Source organism: Pyrus communis, chromosome 16 (genome assembly GCF_963583255.1).
Source record: "Pyrus communis chromosome 16, drPyrComm1.1, whole genome shotgun sequence".
In the NCBI taxonomy this organism is placed as follows: Eukaryota; Viridiplantae; Streptophyta; class Magnoliopsida; order Rosales; family Rosaceae; genus Pyrus; species Pyrus communis.
The window spans coordinates 19,293,351-19,313,353 of NC_084818.1; positions in this window are offsets into that span (position 1 = coordinate 19,293,351).

Below are 20,003 nucleotides of genomic sequence, written 5' to 3' on the forward strand. Positions count from 1 at the left end.
AAGCCATTCGACCTTTCTCGATCCTTGGTTTACTTCCGCTACGACCTCAACATACTGATTCTTCTTCTGTTTTTTTTTTAACTTTCAGGCTTCTTTCTTGCCCAATTCTCTGCTTTGTTTTTTGGGAAGTTCTTGCACGCCAAGTGTTTGCTTTTTTGTCTCACTCAGATTAGTTCACTATGATCACTGCAAATCAGTTGCAAATTTTACAATCACCGATTACCAACTTGATTTCTTCAATTTCTAATTCGGTTACTGTGAAGTTGGATGATTCCAACTATCTTCAATGGCAGTTTCAGTTACAATTGATGCTCGAAGGCTATGGAATTATGGGATTCGTGGATGGCACAAACGTGTGTCCTCCTCAGTTTTCTTCATCTGGGTCTCCTGATTCGGCACTAACTGGTGCGTCTTCAACCCCACAGGCTGAAGCTGATGAGTATAGGATTTGGAAGATGCATGACAAGGCTCTCATGCAACTTCGCACTGCGACTTTGTCTTCCTCTGCCATCTCTTGTGCCATAGGCAGTACCAGCTCAAGAGATCTTTGGGTTCGGCTTCAAGAACAGTTTTCAACTATTAGTCGTACTTCTATTTTGCAGATGAAAGTTGATCTTCAGAACATCAAAAAGGGTTCTGATTCTGTATCGATGTATCTTCAACGTATTAAAGTAGCACGGGATTTTCTTGCAACTGCTGGAGTTGTTTTTGCCGATGAAGATATTGTGACCTTGGCTCTCAATGGTCTTCCTGCAGAATATAACACTTTCAGATGTGTTATTCGTGGAAGGGAAAGTGTTATATCTCTCAAGGAGTTTCGTTCTCAGTTACTTACAGAGGAGGCCACGGTTGAGAACAATTTCTCCATGCCCTTTATGTTTGCTATGGTGGCCAAGAACAGTGGTCACGAATTACAGAGTTATTCTTTTGGGAACCCTTCTCCAAATGGTGTCCAGAACAATACTCAAACAGTTAACAATGGAGGCAATTCTGGATTTAATGGACATTCTGGTCAATCCAGTTTCTTCAATGGTGGCAGGTCAAAATTTAAAGGCAAGGGGAAGTTTAACAACAATCAAGGACAAATGTATTATAATTCCAAGCCTGTGGTACATGATTTTGCTCCTGGAATTCTTGGGACTCCGTCCTCATTCAATACTGGTGCATCTTCTTCAAATGTTATCTGTCAGATTTGCTCTAAACAAGGACATTCTGCTGCAACTTGTAATTTTAGAAATGCTGAGCCTATTGAGCCCTGTCAAATTTGTGACAGGAAAAATCATACTGCAAGAACTTGCTTCTTTAGGAATCAATCTCCTACTCAAGTCCCACACATGGCAGCCATGAATACCACATACTCATCTTCTGTGCCATCCAATCATATGATGCAGTCTCCAATGTCTAATTCTGTACCTTTGTCTACCCCCACGCAATATTCATCTGAAAGTTGGCTCACTGATTCTAGGGCCACAAACCACATGACTGCTGATATGAGGAATTTGAGCTTGGCATCACCATATCTAAGTACTGAAATGGTCCAGACTGCAAATGGGGAAGGTTTGCAAGTGTCCCACATAGGCACCTCTCTCTTGAGGACCTCACATCATTCTTTGAAACTGAATTCAGTTCTTTATGTGCCTAGATTGTCTCATAATCTTTTATCTGTGCATAGATTATGTTTAGACAACAATTGTTGGTTAATATTCGATGCTTTCTCTTTTTGGATCCAGGACAAGGCCACAGGGAGAATTCTATTCCAGGGAGTATGCAATAATGGACTCTATCCTATACCATCTCTTATACCACCCCAGTCTGCTGCAACTTCAAAAATCATGGCCTGCTTGGGAAAACTAGTAAATTCAACTCTTTGGCACAACCGATTAGGTCATCCCTCCAACTCAGTTTCTTCTACAATGCTTAAGAAGTCTAGCATAGTTACTGTACATGATTCATCTTCTACAATGCGTCAAAGTTGTTTAGAGGGAAAATTCAGCAAGTTACCTTTCCAATCTGTTCAAACTAGGTTTGCGGTTCCTTTTGAGGTGATACATAGTGATTTGTGGGGTCCAGCACCTTGTCAATCTTTAGATGGGTATAAATACTACGCTCTGTTCACAGATGAATGTAACAGATTTAGTTGGATTTTTCCCTTAATCAATAAATCAGACCTTTTCTCTACATTTGTCTCTTTTTGTCATTATGTTTGCACTCAATTTACAACCAAAATAAAAATTTTGCAAAGTGATGGAGGAGGAGAATTTATTAGTAAAAAGTTTCAAACATTTCTCACTAAACATGGTGTTCTTCATCAGATTTCTTGTCCCTATACCCCTAAACAAAATGGGTTAGCAGAACGTAAACATAGGCATATTGTAGAAACTGCCCTTACATTGTTGCAAACTGCTCATTTACCTTCATTCTTTTGGACTTATGCCTGTCATACAGCAACCTACTTAATCAATAGAATGCCAACTCCTGTCCTTCATAACAAATCACCCTTTGAATTACTCTATGATGATATTCCTGATCTGTCTCACTTAAGGGTATTCGGTTGTTCTTGTTATCCTCTCCTTAAACCATATAACACCTCCAAATTACAACCTAAAACCTCTCGATGCTTATTTTTAGGATATGCTCCTCACTACAAAGGGTACATCTGTTATCATTTGGAAACCAAAAAGTGCTACATCTCTAGACATGTCCTATTCAATGAACTCGAGTTTCCATTTCCATTACTACCTGTTTACCCTAAAGCTCAGATTCTTACTCCCGCACCATTACTTGACAATGCCCTACTCCCCACTCCAAATCTTCAAAATGTTCTTGTTTCACCAGTTTCAAATTCTAGAGTGCAAACTTTATCTACCCCTAGAGATACTCCATCTACTAGATCTTAGTCACCTCAAATACATGCACAGCCATCTCCAACACATAGTCAATCACCCCATATACATACAGAGTCATGTCACAGATCTGTTAAGTTCCTAGATGTATTGCAGACTTCTAGGTCTTATGATACTGATACCCTGACCACACCACAGTCCATTATTGCTGCTCCATCTCCATCTCCATCAACCCCTGTGGCACTTGAGTTCTGTCCTGAGACTCTCCAAGTAGTTCTTGAGATTCCACCAATGAATCTCCACCCCATGCAGACTCGATCCAAAAGTGGTATTGTGAAGCATAAAGTCTTATATGCATCAGTTTGTGATTTTGGAGGGGTTGATCTTACTACCACAGAGCCTGCAACATATAAGTCAGCTTTGAAAGAACCAGTGTGGAATGAGTCTATGAATGAAGAGATTACAGCTTTACATTCTCAAAGAACCTGGAGTCTAGTGGATCTTCCCCACAATAAGAACCTTGTCGACTGCAAGTGGGTATTTAAAATCAAAAGGCATTCTGATGGGACAGTAGCGAGGTACAAAGCGAGACTTGTTGCAAAAGGGTTTAATTAGGAGCATGGACTCGACTATGGGGAAACATTCAGTCCTGTTGTTAAACCAACCACTGTCAGGTTAGTGTTAGCATTGGCATCTCATCATGCTTGGCCTCTACATCAATTAGATGTCAAAAATGCCTTCCTTCACGGAATTTTACAAGAAGAAGTTTATATGTCCCAACCTCCGGGATTTGAAGACCATCATCATCCTCTTAAAGTCTGCAAATTACATAAGTCCCTCTATGGACTCAAGCAAGCCCCAAGGGCTTGGAATGACAGATTCACAAGCTTTCTGCCCACATTGGGGTTCCACAATACATATGCTGATTCATCGATCTTTGTCAAGAGTTTTGGTTCTTCCCTTGTGATTCTATTGCTCTACGTAGATGATATCATAATCACTAGAAATGCCACTGAGATGATTGCACAGGTTATTACTGATTTAACAACTGAATTTGATCTCAAAAATCTGGGGTCTCTTCATTATTTTCTTGGGATACAAATTACAAACACGGATGCAGGGTTGTTTTTATCTCAAGAGAAGTATGTGAAAGATTTGTTGCAGAAAACTGAAATGTTCGATTCTAAACCATGTGCAACCCCTTGCTTACCATATAACAGGTTATTGAAGGATGATGGGGAACCTTTTAATAATCCTAGTCTTTATAGAAGTATTGTTGGTGCCTTACAATACTTGGTTTTTACAAGGCCAGACATACCCTTCTCAGTCCACGAAGTTTGTCAGTTTATGCAGTCTCCAATGGCTTCTCATTATTTGGCTGTGAAGAGAATCTTGCGATATCTCAAAGGGACTATGACACATGGAATTCGATATACAAAAGGCAGTTTAACACTCCGATCTTTTAGTGATGCTGATTGGGCTGGGGACCCTAATGATAAGCGTTCTACAACAGGTTTTGTTGTGTTTTTGGGTAACAATCCTATCTCTTGGGCTTCAAAGAAGCAACAAACAGTATCCAGATCATCAACTGAAGCTGAATATCGAGCTCTCTCATCCACTGCTGCTGAATTGGATTGGCTGCAACAATTGTTTCAGTTTCTGCAAGTTCATATTCCTCAACCCCAGTTCTTTTTTGTGACAACCTTTCTGCAATCGCATTGTCTTTTAATCCACTGCAACATCAGCGCACAAAACATATTGAAGTTGATGTTCACTTTGTGAGAGAACGTGTTGCAAGCAAGAAGCTCGTGGTTCAGTTTGTATCTTCTTCCGAGCAGGTTGCCGACATTCTTACCAAAGGTCTGAGTTCGCCATTGTTCAATACTCACTGCAACAATCTCATGCTTAGCCCATCATGAGCTTGTGGGGAGATGTTAGAATATATAGGATAAAACAGCCAAATAGATAAGGCAGTTAAGAGTGTGGCTGTTAGAATAATTAGTTAGGCTTGTTTGGGTTGGTTAAGGCAGTTAGCTATGTACTCATCTATATAGTAACTGTACTCTTTGTAATCACAATTAATCAAGAAATATTAAAACAACAATTCCTTCTTTCTTTCTCTCTCTCTCTCTCTCTAAACCTTATCTGTTCTTCTTCTTCTTCCTCATCTGTGATATCTCTGTTTCACTTTCTGCATATTGCTTAACAACAAGCACTGCTACACCATGAAAATGCAGGGATGTGGCCACTCACTCAATGTACCCGCTTAAAGAGAGGACAAGTGAAAAGTCTAGAATAAATGCTCTTTTTTTTCTGGGTATTTTGTCCTGGATCCTCTTTGATTTTTCCTAAAAGAAAAATTGTATTTCTTTCTTTATTGGTAATACAATTCTATTTGTGTTACATTTTGGAGATACAATTTTGAATTTTCTTATACATCCTATTTTTGTTACATTGTGCAAATATTTTATTAAAGAAGGAGATTTAGGCTACGCCATGTAATGGTCAGCCACTAAGTAGGTTGTTGAGGCTGAGAAAAGATAACTCGAGTTGAAGGTTGTGATTTTCAGCCCAATGGCGATTTCACAGGCCGAATAGTTTTCAGCCCGTAATGTTATAATTCAACCTCAGTCCTAAGATTGGGCATTTTACCATATAATTTTACAGTCAAAACTATTTATTTTTTTAACCATCAAGTAGAGATCATCTTGCAAATACTCATTTAAATTTAGAGATTATGAGTCGCCTATAGGTATTGCACAAATCAACGAATTTGGTAACAGTTAACATCCTTGTAATAAAATGTCAATTTATTTAAAAGAATATACATGACTTTCGTGAATCTGAAAGGAAGGAGAATTATTCTAATATTTTACTTAGGTTTACTAATAGATAATGAAAAAATAGGAGCGGTTGTTCAATTAACTTTTTTATTGATTTTATAAAATAAAAAAAAAATTGAATTCCGATTTAAAATTGTTTGTACCAAATATTACATGAACGACCGAAGCAATCAAGGTCGTTGAATGAATGGTGTTCTAGACTGTTGGATGTGAGAGTTGTTCTAATAATTATTCTAATGTGATTATTGAAGGATAATGTTGTGATTTTCAATCGTAATCATTATCTTTTAGGGAATTGTTATTAGCACTCCAAAAATCTCATTCTACACTCCAAACTTTCTATATTAGGAAAGAAAAATACACCTGTGAGGAGTGTACAATAAGATTTTTGGAGTGCCAATAACACTTTCCATCTTTTAAGGTTGTATAAAATCATCTTAAACATTTTCAACAGCAAGATAATGATCATTCATGCCGTGCATTCCGTTGCTGGATAAAAATTGTATAGGTTAAGAAGAACAATACTTGGCTACTCAAAGATGAGTGAGAACTCATACTTAAAATGTCTCAAAATTGTTCGTTGTCAATTGATGGAACTTCGTGTTTATAATGAGAACTGTTCATATTATAAATCACTCTATAAAGATCGTATCTGCAAAACATTAATTAAAACTAAGGTCGTTTAGTCATCAAACTGTTTAAAAACAAGTGAACAATATTGATAAAAGCATTACGAACCGTCTATGTATTTACTACAATAGATTGACTAAACAACCTTAGTTTTAATTTATTTTTTACACAAATGATCTTTACAGTGTGATTTATAATATGAACGACTCTAATCATAAGCATAAAACTCTGTGATTAAAACACTAAGAGTTTTGAGTAGGAGTTCCTAATCATCTTTAAGCAGCCAAATATTATTCGGTTAAGAATGGATGGGTTGAGGATTAGCTTTTGCTAATGGTTTGGTGATAAGCACGTGTGCAATCTCCAAGAAGACTACAGGAGATGGTGAGTAGCACATTTAAGTGTGTTTGAGATTCTTCTTATGTGGATATGCATGCAACATATGAGGCAAAGAAAGAATGAGCAGATGGACTTTATCAAGCCTAAAGTCTCATCCGAAAAGGGAAGTAAATCTCATCAGGCACGTAGCCCCAAATGTGATTTGTTTTGAAATATTATCTGAACTTGGGCATTAGATAATCAGACAGTAAAATGGGATAAAGCTCTGGGAGCATGTTGCACTTCGAATTAGCTTTGGAACTTAGGAAATTGTTATTGATACTGTAAAATTTTTATTATACATTCTAAATTTTTTATATTTGGAAAGAAAAATATACTTGTGAGAAGTATAGATGAGATTTTTGCAACACTTCCCATAACTTATCACCAAATTATAGCCATCCTATAAAAAGAAGTGGCTCTGCAACGAGAAAAAAAACCCTTTAATTCAACAAACAAACAAACGTTTTACACATGATCTCGCTCTACACGAACTTTTCTCACACCCTGAGAGATTACTAAATATCATGATCTTCCCGTCAACACATCTTTAGTTTGGATTAACAGCATTGTATCGACAACCGTCGACATCATTAGTTTGGATTAATAGCACTGCTTATGGTTATTTGGTTATCTATCTAAGTCTCAACAGGCAAAGAATTTCCAACTCTTTCTTATAAAGAGGTCATCTCATTAGCTTCTCGACAAAATGATGTGTCATGAGATTACCCCGTGTTCAGCACAGTGAAACTCGAACCAGTTATTTAACTTCGCAATGATCTATTAACCTCGTCTTTAGGTTCTAAAACCCAAGGCCGAGATGTGTTCTTCCACTGTCGTGATTGCTCGAGAAGAGAAGTCAGCAGCGCATTCGACACTGCCACACCACATCTATTTTACTCGCTTGATCAAGTTTGGTTGTGAGTTGGCATGCCCTCATTCACAAGAAAGGTGCAGTCATTGCTCGGTCTACGCAACACGTAGTCTTGGTAGTTTTTTGGGGCAACATTTTGGCACACCTGGTGGGATCTACTGCTAATACTACGAAGCTTATATGATATTCCTATATTATGAATTTGGATGACCTCTGAATTCAGCATGAGGCGAAACATGATGCACATAAAGAAAAGAAAAAATCTTTCTCCCAAATGATAAAAGTGAAAGCTTATAGCGCCCTGTAAGAACAATGGTTAAAAGAAGATAAAGCCCATTTTAATACGTGCCTAGATGAGGAAATTTTTTTCCTTTTGTTTTTGCATACAAGTCAATTTCGTTCGAAGTTTGGTTAGATCGAAAAGCCGGGGTTCAATTTTCTGATCTGGCCACAATCAAGCTTCAACCTATGAAGATTGTCAATTCGGCCAAGGAAAGAGTTAGGCGACTTGTTTTGTCATTTTAAAAGGAAAATATGGTTGGCCTGGAAGAAAATATTCAAGTTTCTATGCCAAATATAAAAATTGACTCAAAAGGTGATTCATCGAATAAATGCTTAGATGACGACCAAAGCCAAAACACAACATCAAACGAAGAAGCCATGTCATTTTGATACATTTATCAGTGATACCCTCGATATGGAGCAATCTTGTTCGGCTAAGTTGTTTGAGATAAAATTTGAAATTAGCAAAGTAATTATGCTCGGGGCATAATAACTCAGCGCATTTGGTGGCCAACAATCGAAAACATTTTGCCAAGCCAAGAATATTTAGAGATAATCCTTTATTCGGCTTGAGTGAGGTCGAATTGAAAATTTTTTATACAAAAAGATTTTAGCTCAGAGTAAAACATCGTTGGCCTCCTCTTCATTATGGTTCGGCCACTTTTATTTTCGTTTTCTAATGAAAAATAATACTTGTCCTTAACCATTTGGCTGCATAAGCCGATGCTCAAGGGTTGCGCACCAGTCCTGTTATACATGAGTTTGAAGCTGAAGGATCAACGATGAATGCATAGAAGGTCAAAGGGAGAAAATGAAAGGGTGGCCAATTGAATGGAAGACCAAAGCTCAATGATGGGAGTCATACTCACATGCACATCAAACTTTACCTGAGTCTACAACGGCCAAATGATGAGAACGGATTCAACAAATTATTTTGTCTCATCAGTTTATATCATTCAAATGATGTACAAAAAGGTAATCCAATTGTTGAAAATTACTTATTAATTACCAAATGTATTAATAAGTTATAAAGATGTCATATGGATTAATCTCAATAAGAATATCCATGGACTTAGCACTGCTAAATTGTTGCATGCCTAAGCATGATAGTCGCTGTATGGATTCAAGTCCCAAAAGGACAGTCTATGTACATGGCAATTTTATTGTGTGTTGTGTCTCTTGTCTAAAGCATGATAAAATTATAGGTTCCAATGATTCAACTCTCCAGAAGTGGAGATTAAAAATTCAAGCTTTATAACGCTCTAGAGGAGGTTATGATCCAAATTCTCCAAACAATTCATCTAATAAGACATAACTGTCCTATAAGACACAATGTAAAGCCCCTAAAGAGGCAAGGATATCTTAAGTAATGAAATGTTTATAAAATATGCATGCGCATGCACATGAGAATAAGCAGCAACACCATTACAATTAAGGGCTGGTTTGGTATTGCTGTACTTTGAAAAAAAAAGTTGCTTCTACTGTGCTGTGAGAATAAGCAGCTGTGAAATAAAACAGTAGAGTGTTTGGTAAACTTTTATGTAAAAGTGCTTTTAAAAAAAAAAAAAAAAAGCAGTATTATAGTGTTTGGTAAACTTTTATGTAAAACAGATATGAAAAAAAGCCGGTTTTTCAAAGCTGGGTTTTGCAGCTTCTTGTTTTTGGCTTTTTTTCACCAAAAACTGTGAAAAAAAGCTGAAGCTGAATGTTTACCAAACACAAAACAGCTCCCAGTTTTTTTTGATACCAGTTTTTTTCAGAATCACCTCAGTACCAAACCAGGCCTAAGAACAGTGGAAAATAGATCTATAGTACAAATCGCCAAATGATGTTGAACACAAAAGGTTACACATGCCCATTTGTAATACTGAAATATAATCACATGATACGACACAATGTTCCTAGTTGAAACCTAAAATTTTAGTAAACTCATGTATACATGATTTCTCATTGTGAGACTTGTACGAATGTTTACGAAATGCTCGAAGCATATCTCTATAAGTAAATCCCTCAAGTATACATAGAAGAAAATTGCTCTGTATTGGTTCCAAAGGAGTATGTGTCATGAAGTGTAGACAGTCCCTAAAGGATTCAAATTGCTTAAAGTAAGCCTTGGAAGGGTAAATCATAGATTATGTACTCATACTAATGGATAGTATAAATGGCCTTTGTGTGTGCTTTCATTATGATGTTGTTGCAACATACTAAATCCGTTGCAAGAGTTGATATTAGGTTGGGACTTTTGAAGAGTCTAGAAATATTATAAAGTGTTGAAAGAAATATTGTCTCAAGCTGCCAATCAAACAATATGCCAACATGAATCTTATTCATCAAAACGTTTTGGTTTTAAAGAACCATGCCGATTGAAGATTATGAGTTAAACACTCAAATGATTAACTAATATTTAGATACTAAGGAAGATCATTCATCCTCCATGAGGGAAAAGATGAATTGATACTTGGTCCAGAAGTACCATGTCTTAGTGAAGTATGTGTCGTACTGTATTTAGCACAATACATTGAACGAGATGTTACATTTCCTGTGAAGCACAATACCAACATATGGATATTGAAATGAAAAAAGCTTAACTAATGGCCATGGCCTTATTGGGCAAGCAAAATTTGAATCTCTCTCATTGTATAAAGATCGCTCACATGGAATTAAGTAATGGAAATTGGAGAAACGTGTTCAAAGCTAATATGATATACAACCTCACCAACTGTCTGCCAAAGTTTTCGCTTCAGAAGTTCAAGAACTACACCAACATGCATCGGCCTGATGACAAGTCAATCAATCCAAGCGTATTCTAATCAAGGGGAGATATCATCAAGGGGGCGTCTAAGAGTATGCTGTATTGGCCATATGAGCAAACTATTTTTGTTTCCTTTAGACCATCCATTCATCTTATGTTGGTTATCATTGGAGAAATTTTAAAGACAATCAATCAAAAGACTTGTGATCATCCAAGGGGAAGGGGCAATGTTATAAAGATGGATGATCCACATGAGGAAATAAGCATTGTCCACCGTTTTCTGTTAGCAAACTAATGTTGAAGGTGTGCTGCCTACTTTCACATTTTTTTACCTTAGTAAGGAATCATATGTTTTCATATATTAAGGTCTGTTAGCTTACAAATGTTACCGAAAAGAAAACATACAATCTATTGTTTCCATTGCTTTGTAATTACAATCTATAATGAGAAAGACTACTGCTACTATCCCGAGAACAGAGACACACTAACTGAACCTCATAAATATTATGTCTTATTTACTTTATGTTTGAATGCACACACACATAGCCCTAGTTTGGTACTGAGGTGCTTTTGAAAAAAGTGGGTATCAAAAAAAGTTGGGAGCTTTTTTATGTTTGGTAAATATTCAACTTTAGCTTTTTTTCATAGTTTTGGGGTGAAAAAAAAAGGCAAAAACACAAAGCTACAAAACCCAACTTTGAAGAATTGGCTTTTTTTACTTGCCCAGCTTCTACGCAAACCGATTTCGCAAGAGGCGCTGAGGCCTTTAATGAAATTTTTCAATACCCAAAATGGCCTGTAGCAATTAAATAAATTATACATTATACCCGTCGACTTCGTCGCCGACCCTGCCACATCTCTCTTCCATCCTCTTTGACTCTAAGCTTCTTCGGATTTCTGGGACATGAGCAGCAGGAAGTTTGTTTGATTTCTAGGTTTTGTCAAATTTTGGGGCCTCTTCGTCGGATATCTGGGCCTTGTCAAAATCTGGGTTGCACAAAGAATGCTAGATTTGCACCCTTCTGCTTGACAGCCAAAATCTCAACGGGAAAGCCACGACGTCTTCACTGCTAAAACCGATAGTAAGTCCTGAAATCGGAGTTCATCCATCTTCTGCGAATCGGTTGATGCGACCTAGCCTTCCTTTCCCCACGACCTAGCCTTCCTTAGGATCAGGTAGAGAAAGACAGAGATAGAAGGGGGAGAGAGGGAGTGAGCGGCGGAAGATAGAATATACACAGGTTCTGCAAAAATAAAATAGGGACAAGGTAAAGAAGAAACAACTCTTAGAGAAAAGAATAGAATAAAAAAATTATAAATATCATAATAAAAAAAGGTAAAAGTACATTTTTCGAAGCTCACAAGTGTTTATAAATAGTTTATGGGTAAATTACATTTTCATACCTCAGGTTTGAGGCATATTTCAATTCCTTACAACATCCTCAAAACATTTCACTTTCATACCTTAAGTACTATTTTATTTCAAAAAAATACCTCCGTTCCATTTTCCATCCATTGATCCGTTAAGTGCTGACGTGGCTGCCACATATATGCCACGTGGCTGCCAAATGTCTGCGACGTGGCAAAAAAAATTTAATTTTTTTTTAAAAAAACATGAATCTTCTGAAGAAAAAAAAAAAAAATACCAAAAATACCAAAAACAAAAGCTAAACCCGCAACCCCCATCCCTCCCTACCCCCCAACCCAACCTGTAACCCAGAAGAAGAAGAGGAAAGGGGGAGAAAAAAAAAAAAAAAAAACCCATCTTTCATCTTCCTCCCCCTCCCGTCTTCCCTAAACCCACTATGCACCCACCCTCCACCTCCTCCTCCGCACCCACTACCTGCAACCCAGAAGAAGAAAAAAAACAAAAAACCCAAAAAAGAAAAAAAAAAAACAAACTCTCCATTTCCATACAACCTAGATCTCGTCTTCCCCAATGAGTGTGGATATTTAAGGAGTGGGGTGTCTAGAGGAGGGAAGAGGGTGCGTGTGAGGGTGGGTGCGCTGGGTTTTTTTTCTTTTTCTTCTTTCTGGGTTGCAGGTTGGAAGAGGGAAGATGGGAAGATGGGTGCGCGGAAGAGGTGGAGGATGGGTGCGGAGGAGCAGGTGGAGGATGGGTGCGAACGAAGGATGGAAGAAGATGAGGATCCGACACCGCCAAGGGGGGGGGTTTGATGAGATCTGGGTTTTCTATTTTTTTTTTTTTTCGGTTGAAGGTTTACGTATGGGGGGGTTTCGGCGGGGGGAGGGGGGTGGGGTGATGGGATCTAATTTTCTAACTTTTTTTTTTTTTTTTTCTAGGTTATAGGGAAAAAGATGAAGATGAGGAGGTGGGTTTGGGGGTTGCAGGGAGAAGAGAGGAGGATGAGGGGGATAAGGTTTCAGTTTTTTTTTTTTTTTTTTTTTTAATATTTAGAAGATTCAGGTTTATTAAAAAAATTAAAATTTTTTTTTTTTTTACCACATGGCATATATGTGGCAACCACGTCAGCACTTAACGGATCAATGGATGGAAAATGTAACAGAGGTTTTTTTTTTTGAAATAAATTAGTACTTAAGGTATGAAAGTGAAATGTTTTGAAGATGTTATAAGGAATTGAAATAGGCATCAAACCTGAGGTATGAAAATGTAATTTACCCATAGTTTATATAAATCTTATAAATGTCATAATAAAAGAAAAGATAACAAAATTATTATATAATATTCAACATCATATATTTTTTTAATCATTTGACTTCCATTGACCATTGTCTAGAAAAACATATGACTTATTCTTTTAGTGTATTTGTGTAGTACTTGTTGGTAGGAACGCATAGGCGAAAACCGTTTGCGAGTCTGAATTATAATGGTATAGTTACAGACGTTTGAAATTAGTTACTTACATTTTAGATGCGGATCGGAAATCTGAGGTGCGGATCTCCTGGATCAAGTTACGCAGGGTTGTGGACCCTACTGTCGAACTTTAACTGACGGTTGACTTTTGGTCAATGGATTTCAAATCATTCTAGAATGTCCTTGGGGATGTGTTTTACGTAAGTTACGTGTTTTATTGATAAGAATTATGAACTGCGAATTGATATTTGTTCAAGACAACGATCGTTCGTGACGCCTTGATATTCGTGCTAGGAATTGTCGGGGACTCCAGGTGAGTGGGTCTTTTCCTTTTTATAGTGTGTGTGTGTGTGTGTGTGTGTATGTATGATTGATAGTTCCACAAATGCTTTTGAATTGATTTATGCATTTCATGCCATGATTAAATTATGATATGTGAAATGTTGCACTGTGGTGAGATGCTAAAATAATCCTACGGGATGCGCAGGTAAGTTCAGGTAAGTTTATTATGTTGATTGCCCTCATTGAATCATTATGGCATGCTTATACTCATATAGTTTGCTCTTCATTGCTGCACCCCTATGTTAGCGCTCCCGTCTCGAGCCAGGGCCAGCCTTCAAATGATTGTTCACCTCCCACACGGCACACTCGCCTTGGATCCAAGTTAGGTGCTAGCCTGTTGTACATGTTGCATTAGGCGACTCCGACTCGTAGATGACCCGCACATAGCGCAAGCCTTCACGTGATCGTAGCACTAGAGCGTATATTATTGCACCTAGCCTGTCGTACAGGTCACATTAGGTGACTCCAACTCGTGTGCTAGCATAGATTGATGAGCCATAGGTGCAGTCGTATAGGCCACATTAGGTGACTCCAACTTACATGCTAGTATAGATTATTGAACACATGATTATATTCATATTGTTGTTGAGATATTCTATTGTGGCATATTTCTAGATTTATTGTTGGCATGCATTTGATTTCATACTTATACGTAGTATGATTTTTTGGAAACTATACAGGTTTTACAGCGAGGGGTTATAATGTTTTCAAAAGGTTTTTATTAAAACTTTGTTTCCAGGCCTACTCACCCTTGTTTTTCACCCCTCCAGGTTTTAGCAGCTAAAATTTTGTACCGACGAGGATTCTTGGCAAATCTCAGTGTAGACGTTTACCTTCGATGGTATAATTCTCACCCTATCTTACTGTACTGTACTTATGCTACTTATGCTCTGACGTCATGTGTGAATTGGGTTCATTCCCGCTCACCATGCACTCTTGTATTTAGGCACTTTTAGGTTTAAATTTATTCTCATTTTCCACATCACTACACTTTATGGTTTCGTCACCTTTCAGGTGTCGGCCAACACAACTTGATTTGGAGTCCTAGTGGACATTCCAGGTTGAGGTGTGTCATTACCAAATACTCTACTGCTTTATTTCATAGCTGTTTATTCTCACAGTACAGTAGATATGGTTTTTTTTAAAGCACAACACTACCAAACCAGCCAATATGCTCACTGTCACCATATTAGACATATTTTACAGAAAGAAATCAAATACAAAAAAATATATATATATTGGAGCCTTACTCCATCATTTACTCAGTCTGCTCCATCAGCATTGCATTGCAGCTTGTAGGTTGAATAGGGAAGTCGATTAAGGGTCTTATCACGCCTCCTCCTCCTCCTCCTCCTGCTGCATGCGGCGTCTTCCCCAATTGTTCTCCCATCGTGTACGTCTCTTCTTTGTTTCCTGTAATCGCGTTCGCTTGGCTTTCTTCTTAATTTCTCTGATTTTTTCATCACAATTATGTTTGGTCGCATCAGTTTTATTAGGGTTTTGTATTTCTCAGAATCTACGGATTAGGGTTTTAATTTTATACTATCCCCGAACTAGGTTTTTTTTTTTTTTTTCCTAGTTTAAGTTGCTTATCTCAACCGTAAGCATTGCTTTCTGTTTGAATTCAGATTTTTATATTTTAATTTCCCTTTTTTATTCTTGGAACTCGTATATTGTGCATCTATGTATTTGGGTAGTGTTGTTTTACTGTAGTCTCATCTGAATTTTGCTTAGATGTTGATAATTTCTGAATTATTCGTAGATTTTTCACCCTTCTGACATCATTAGGAAAGATGATCCTAGAGTGCGTCGTTTGGCTGAGAGCAGGATAGATAATCGTGAGGATGTTAGAGCTGATCATAGGTGTATCCAGCAAGCTGAGATTGTTTCAACAATTGAAGAGGAAGCCAAGAGGCAAGAAAGGTTGGAAGCAGAGAAAGATGACGCAGATGCCTAGGAAGAAAGAAGAAGGAAGATTAGGGAGAGGTTGCTTCAGAGGGAGCAAGAAGAAGAACTCCTTCCCTCAGAAGATGAGGAAGATGTACAGGAAGAGGAAGAAGAGGAATTTGAGTATGATACTGACTCGGACGAAGAGCTTACTGGTATGGTGATGCTAAAGCCTGTCTTTGTTCCCAAGTTGGAGAGAGATACTATTGCTGAGCGTGAACAACTTGAGGCTGAAGAACGGGCCCTTGAGGAATCTAGGAAGAAGAAATTGGAGGAACAGAAGAGAGAGACAAAGCAGATTGTGGTTGAGGAGATTCGGAAAGATGAAGAGATTCAGAAGGGTATGGAACTAGAAGCAAATATTGAAGATATTGATACTGATGATGAAGTAAACGAGGCAAAATAGTATGAAGCTTGGAAGGCCCGAGAGATTGCCCGGATCAAAAGGGATAGGGAAGATCGGGAAGCAATGTTGAAGGAAAAAGAAGAGATTGAAAGGGTCAGAAACATGACAGGAGAAGAGAGGAGGGAGTGGGAGAGAAAGAATCCAAGACCTGCACCACGACCAAAGCAGAAGCGGAGGTTCATGCAGAAATATTACCACAAAGGTGCTTTCTTCTAGTCAGATGCTGATAACTATGTAGCAACAGCTGGAACTGATGGAATTTACACACGTGATGTCTCTGCCCCAACCGGAGAAGATAAGATGGACAAAACAATATTACCCAAGGTCATGCAGGTCAAACATTTTGGTCATAGTGGAAGGACGAAGTGGACTCATCTTGTCAATGAGGATACCACTGACTGGAACAATCCATAAGTTTAATTTCCTTCCTGAATTATCCACGTTTTTTAACCATTTTCTTATATGTGCTAAATTGAGTTGACATGACACAAGCACTATTGTATTACTTGCTTTCTAATGGGAACACCACAAGCACTATTATGTTGTTTGTTTTCTTAAGGAACGTTTTATATTTGCATCATCTCTCCTACACTTATTTTAAGTGAATTAAGGATTGAAGGACTGATCTCACTGAATTGTCAGTAAACTTTAAGATATCATGCCATGTAGAATAGAATAGTAAAATATGAATGTATTCATCGGGCACTTAAATGTTTTTCTTGTATATTGGCTTAGATACTTTGATATAGTCATCAACTAATAGGTAATATTCCTTGGATATGTATGCGATGCATCAGGGAATCAGAAAGAATATTAGCTCCAGTAGTATTTGGAGCATATTAATTTGGGTCTTACATTTGTTCATATTGCAAAATTTAAACTAACCGAAATCAGTCCAACTTGGTTCCAAATTTTATGCTCGCAAGTGTACGAGTAGTTTGATAGTTAGAAAGCAAGCACTTAATATCGTCCCACACAAATTAATCTAATTCTAAACAACTGACTTAAATGCATTTGCAAAGTAGTAAAATTTAACAAAGATTGATGAATAATGATGGTTTTGAGAGTTGATACTAATAGTGAAAACAAATATCAAAAGTAAGAAAGTTTGAATATAACGCAAAAAGTGGGAGCCAAGAAAACAAATTATAATTTAGTTGAGTAAAACACTAAAGTGTCCGACTCACCATAACTAATCCAACTTACTTTCTGTAGTGAATTATTAACAAGTACCCAACCTCATTGATAGTCAAATTTCCCTAAATCATGTAATATCTAAGGCATCTAGACTATACGTATATTCCACTATGTAACCCATCCATGGCATCTGGACTAGTTTAATGAAACTCATTACGATCCATGGAAATTTATACAAAGACTACACAAATCCTAGAGTATGGCATCTACTAGTAGGTAATTTACGGTATCTATTTGCAAAAAGCTATCACTCAAGTTGAAAACATGGCATCTGCCCAACTTGCATCAAATTTACTAAGTAAGAGTCAAGATGGTAGCTAATCACCAAGATTAAAACCAAGCATACATAGCAAACGATACTCAATGATAATGGAAAACTTGAAAATAATTCACTTGAGAATTTAAGCATTCATAGTCATGTCTACATCGTAGCCCTAGCTAAGGAAAATTAGTTCTGAAACATGGATGAAATTGTCACTGTATTCATAATAAAACTGAGAAGAAAATTGAGTTTAGAAAAAAACTGAAAAATCCTTGTTCTTTGCTGCTTCTGTCTTCCGTATGTCTCTGCTGCTTGCTCCGTTATTCCTTTCCTTCTTTTCCCCTTTTACGTTTTCGTAACCAACAAAAGCTTAACCCCAATTGATTGCTGGCAGTAAAAGAGAGGAAACGATAGAAGTCTTCAATTATGTGCTGGCCACTCTTAGGTACATTAAGGCACCCCTTGATTAGTTTCTCCATTTGACGCCTTCCCTTGTGCCTTTCGTCTCCTTGCTGTTGATTACCCCTTTGGTTCAGATAACCGTTTCTTTGCCATCAATAAACTCATTTATGCAGCAACCAAGTCTCTCTCTTTGATGCCTTCACTCCAAAACCCATAATAGAAAAGAACACATTAACAACAACAACAACGAAGCCTTTTCCCACTAAGTGGGGTCGGTTATATGAATCCTAAAATGCCATTGCGCTCGGTCTTGTGTCATGTCCTCCGTTAGATCCAAGTGCTCTAACTCTTTTCTTAGAGTCAATTCCAAAGTTTTCCTAGGTCTTCCTCTACCCCTTCGGCTTTGGACCTCTATCCCGTAGTCGCATCTTCTAACCGGAGTGTTAGTAGGCATTTTTTGCACATGTCCAAACCACCGTAACCAATTTTCTCTCATCTTTCCTTCAATTTCAGCTACTCCTACTTTACCTCAAATATCCTCATTCCTAATCTTATCCTTTCTCGTGTGCCCGCACATCCAACGAAGCATCCTCATCTCTGCTACACCCATTTTATGTACGTGTTGATGCTTCACCGCCCAACATTCCATTCCATACAGCATTGACAACCTTATTGCCATCCTATAAAATTTTCCCTTGAGCTTCAGTGGCATACGGCGGTCACACAACACGCCGAATACACTCTTCCATTTCATTCATCCAGCTTGTATTCTATGGTTGAGGTCTCCATCTAATTCTCCGTTCTTTTGCAAGATAGATCTTAGGTAGCGAAAACAGTCGCTCTTTGTTACTTCTTGATCTCTGATCCTCACCCCTCACTCATTTTGGCCTCCATTTGCACTGAATTTGCACTCCATATATTCTTTCTTTGATCAGCTTAGGTGAAGACCTTTAGATTCAAACACTTCTCTCCAAAGGTTAAGCTTCGCATTTACTCTTTCCTGAATTTCATCTATTAACACTATATTATCTGCGAAAAGCATATAACAAGGAATATCATCTTGAATATGTCCCTTAACTCATCCATTACCAATGCAAAAAGGTAAGGACTTAAGGATGAGCCTTGATGTAATCCTACAGTTATGGGGAAGCTTTTGGTTTGTCCTTCATGAGTTCTTACAACAGTCTTTGCTCCATCATACATATCCTTTATACCTTGGATATATGCTACTCGTAGTCCTTTCTTCTCTAAAATCCTCCAAAGAATGTCTCTTGGGACCCTATCATACGCTTTTTCCAAATCTATAAAGACCATGTGTAAATCCTTTTTCCTATCTCTATATCTTTCCAACAATCTTCGTAAGAGATAGATTGCCTCCATGGTTGAGCACCCCGCCATGAACCCGAATTGGTTGTCCGAAACCCGTGTCTCTTACCTCAATCTATGCTCAATGACTCTCTCCCAAAGCTTCATTGTGTGACTTATTAGCTTAATACCCCTATAGTTCAAGTAATTTTGTACGTCGCCCTTATTCTTGAAGATAGGCACCAAAGTGCTCTTTCGCCACTCATTTGGCATCTTCTTTGTTTTCAAAATCCTATTGAAAAGGTCTGCGAGCCATGCTATACCCGTCTTTCCCAAGACTTTCCACACTTTGATCGGTATATCATCTGGGCCTACTGCTTTTCTATGCTTCATCTTTTTCAAAGCTACAACCACTTCTTCGTTCCTGATTCAGCGGTAAAAGGAGTAGTTTCTACACTTTTCTGAGTTACTCAACTCCCCCAAAGTACTCATTTCATGTCCTTCATTGAAAAGATTATGAAAATAACCTCTCCATCTGCCTTTGACCGCGTTCTTTGTAGCAAGAACCTTTCCATCCTCATCCTTGATGCACCTCACTTGGTTTAGGTCCCTTGCCTTCTTTTCCCTTACTCTAGCTAGTTTATAGATATCCAACTCTCCTTCTTTGGTATCTAATCGCTTATACATATCGTCATAAGCCGCTA